Raw genomic sequence first — 3768 nt, forward strand, 5'->3', positions numbered from 1 at the left:
CTCTATCTGCCCATCACCCGCACCCTTTCTCTTTCCATCCAGCCACCTTCTCTCCTTCCCTTGCTTCCACCAATCACCTTCCTTTCACCACCTTTGCTCTCCTCCCCCACTCTCCTGGCTCCCCTTGCCCTTCATCCCCATTTACTTCCACCTATTATTCTTCTACCTCTGTCTCCCAACTCTACCCCACCTAGCTTCATCAGTCCATCATTCTTCACGTCTCCCTTCTGGTCTACTCATCACCAACTGTCCTTTCCCCCCTTGCTTTAAAACTGCCCTCAGAGTCTTGAAGTGGGGTTTCAACCCATTACATTGACTGTCCATTTCCCTGTCCGATTTTCTGGGTTCATCCCACAGTTTGTTTTATTTTAATTTAATTTAGACATTCAGCATGGTAACAGGGAATTTCAGCCCACGAGCCCTGATTAACCTACACGAGCCCTAATTAACCTACACGAGCCCTAATTAACCTACAGCCCGATACGTTTTGAACGATGGGAGGAAACCGGAGCCCCCGGGGAAAATCCACGCAGACACGGGGAGAACATACCAACACTTACAGACAGTGCGGGATTTGACACTGTAACAGCATTGCACTAACCACTACGCCAACTATGCTCCCCATATGACTTCTGGGAAGAATACAGAGGAAATTCACCATGATATTGCTGGGATGGATTGCCTCAGTTACTGGGAGACATTGGATATGCTGGATATATTTTCCATGAAGAAGGAGGAACTGTACCTCATGATGAGGGGAAAATCTCTAACACTCAGAAGTAAACTGTCCCCTTCTACAGAGGTATCTATAAACAGAAGGCTTGGGTTTAAAGTGAAGAATAAAAGGTTTGGAAAGGATATAAATAATGTTTCTCACCCAGAGGGTGGTTGGAATCTGGAACATACAGCTTCAGAGGGGTTAAACGAGATCCTGGGGTTAAGTGCAATACAGAAATATGCTGGAGAACCTCAACGGGTCACATAAGCCTCCAAACCTGAGGAAGAGTCAAGGCCCTATACGTTGGTTACCCTTCACTTCCTGTAGATAGTGGAGTTCATTGTGTATTGTAACTTCAGAAGGGTTTCTGGCAGAAATTCACACAACATAGATTTCAGATTTATTGTCAGAGTACATACATGACATCACATACAACACTGAGATTCTTTTTCCTGAGGGCGAAAAAAAATATCCTCAACTTATACATGTAGACAAATAAAGGTAAACAAACTAACTGTGCAATACAGAGAGGATTTTAAAAAGTGCAACAGTAAGAAGGGCTCAAGCGCTTGAATTGACTCTGCATTGAAGGTTACAGACTAAATGCTGGTCAATAGGATAAGTCCATCTGCATGGATAGGAAGAGCCAAAGGGTCCATTTCTATGCACGACTCCAGTTAAGCGCAAGGAAAAAAAAACTGCATGGACGAATATTAAAAATTTAATAAATCACATGCGAAAAAAACAGAAATAAAGTTAAAAATTGGAAAGTGCTATGCCAAAATTTAATTTAATGCACTGGATTGGAGATTTAGAAATATAAGAGTGTATGTTCTATAGGACTGCATGTAATATTTTCGCATTTAAGCAAAAAATACTAGTTTTCGCTTACTTCTTCGTGGCGGTCAGATGCAGTGTAGTGTCTACTTTCTGAAATTAAAGGATCTATTTCTACCACCTGTAATATGGAGGAACAATTTCCCGTCTGGGCACTCTCCAACCCAATGGCACTAACATCGACTTCTTCGGTTTTTGCTCGCCGACCCTCCGTTCTCCATCCCTTCCCTTTGTCTCGGGCTTCTTTCCTCTTGCTCCCCAAACCCTTCCCTCTGCATTCACAGAGCCGACCCTCCTGCTCCTGTTTGCCCTCCTGCTCCTGCTTGCCCTCCTGCTCTTGCTTGCCCTCCTGCTCCTGCTTGCCCTCCTGCTCCTGCTTGCCCTCCTGCTCCTGCTTGCCCTCCTGCTCCTGCTTGCCCTCCTGCTCCTGCTTGCCCTCCTGCTCCTGCTTGCCCTCCTGCTCCTGCTTGCCCTCCTGCTCCTGTTTGCCCTCCTGCTCCTGCTTGCCCTCCTGCTCCTGTTTGTTTGCCCTCCTGCTCCTGTTTGCTTGCCCTCCTGCTCCTGCTTGCCCTCCTGCTCCTGCTTGCCCTCCTGCTCCTGTTTGCCCTCCTGCTCCTGTTTGCCCTCCTGCTCCTGCTTGCCCTCCTGCTCCTGTTTGTTTGCCCTCTTGCTCCTGCTTGCCCTCCTGCTCCTGCTTGCCCTCCTGCTCCTGTTTGCCCTCCTGCTTGCCTTCCTGCTCCTGCTTGCCCTCCTGCTCCTGCTTGCCCTCCTGCTCCTGCTTGCCCTCCTGCTCCTGTTTGCCCTCCTGCTCCTGCTTGCCCTCCTGCTCCTGTTTGCTCTCCTGCTCCTGTTCGCCCTCCCTCCCTTATCCACCGATTGCCTCCCGCCTGTGGGGAGTGTGTCCCGTCCCTCCCCCCCCACCCCCCACCCCAGTTCGTTCCGGGAGCCTACCCACACTTGGTCCTCATCGCTGGTGAGGGACCTTTACCCCGTTTGACCTGCTGAGTTCCTCCAGCGTTGAAAAATATTTCTAGCCTTGCAGAGCTCAGTCGTTCAGGTGCGTCGAATGCGGTCTCCAACAGCTTCAGACCGGTGGCTCGAAGTTCCAATTGCCAAAGTTTAGCAGGGCTGGCGCGCGCTTTCGACCCTCTCTGAGGGTGCCCACCTGAACTGACAGATCACCACGAGCAGAGCCAATGGTCCCGAGAAAGATTTCTTTTAAAAACGGTGAAACATCGACTTGCACAAAGGAGAATTGCACAGTGCAAAAGGTGCTCCCAAGAATGTTTTGTCCGAAGCTCCACCCCAAGTCATTCGATAATGTGCCAGCGGAACACGTTTTGTGAAGGAATTCCAGATCACTTTCATGAAGTGGCGGAGAATATTCAAATCTCTATGTTGACCAGCACATCCCGCTCAGCCCCTGTCCCAGTCCCAGATCGGATCAGGAGGTTTTCATGGCTCATGTTCATCGTTCAACCCCACCTCGAATATTTTCTACTCTCTGAAGTCAATAAATTAGTACTTTGTGTGATTAGTCAAACAAAGAGGAAAGTTTAAAAGCCAAATCACAAGTTGGGAAACTTTCAAAAGTTTGGAGAACTTGGCTTCTCTCTCTCTCTCGAAACGATAAACTTGTCTAATTAGCGTTGGGCCGGATTGGCAATAGTTGAATTCTTCACTCGTCCGGATGCCCGAGTTTATGATCTGCCGTGAGACTAAAAATCAATTTAATTCCACGCTCCGGAGGCGACCCCCACAACGGGCGGACGCTGCAGCAACTTTGCTGGGCTTTAAAATGATCGCTGGTGAGTCCTCAGGCACGGACGGGGTTCGAACCCGCGATCTTCGGTTTACGAGACCGACGCCTTACCACTTGGCCACCGCGCCTGCGCTTTAAAAAAATTAGAGCGTCTCACTTCTTTCCAGAGCGCAGTGCGAAACGTCACCTCTAGGGTGCAAATTTATTCACTGAGTTACTGGGCATGCGCCTAGGAGCTCCCATGAATAATAGCCACACATCAGGAAGGAGATCTTGTTTATCCTGTCTGTTCAGTGCAGGAACTGAGGTTTCAGCCCCACTTTTGGTGCAAGCCTCATCCTTGTTGTCAATGACATGCCACCTCTCTTCCAACCCCCAACATGAACTAGAAGGCAGAACAGGAGGGGGTGAGGGGGGGTTCAGTCATCCTCTCCAGTCCAACACAACCATT

General features: G+C 49.0%; 1 non-coding gene across 1 annotated transcript; it reads right to left on the reverse strand.

Moving 5' to 3' along the window:
• Positions 1-3373: 3373 nt before the first annotated feature.
• trnat-cgu (transfer RNA threonine (anticodon CGU)) lies at positions 3374-3445 on the reverse strand. The gene has a single exon. It is a non-coding gene; the product is annotated as a tRNA-Thr (tRNA).
• Between the last annotated feature and the right edge of the window lie 323 nt (positions 3446-3768).

This window comes from Narcine bancroftii, chromosome 12, assembly GCF_036971445.1.
Source record: "Narcine bancroftii isolate sNarBan1 chromosome 12, sNarBan1.hap1, whole genome shotgun sequence".
NCBI classification, from domain to species: domain Eukaryota; kingdom Metazoa; phylum Chordata; class Chondrichthyes; order Torpediniformes; family Narcinidae; genus Narcine; species Narcine bancroftii.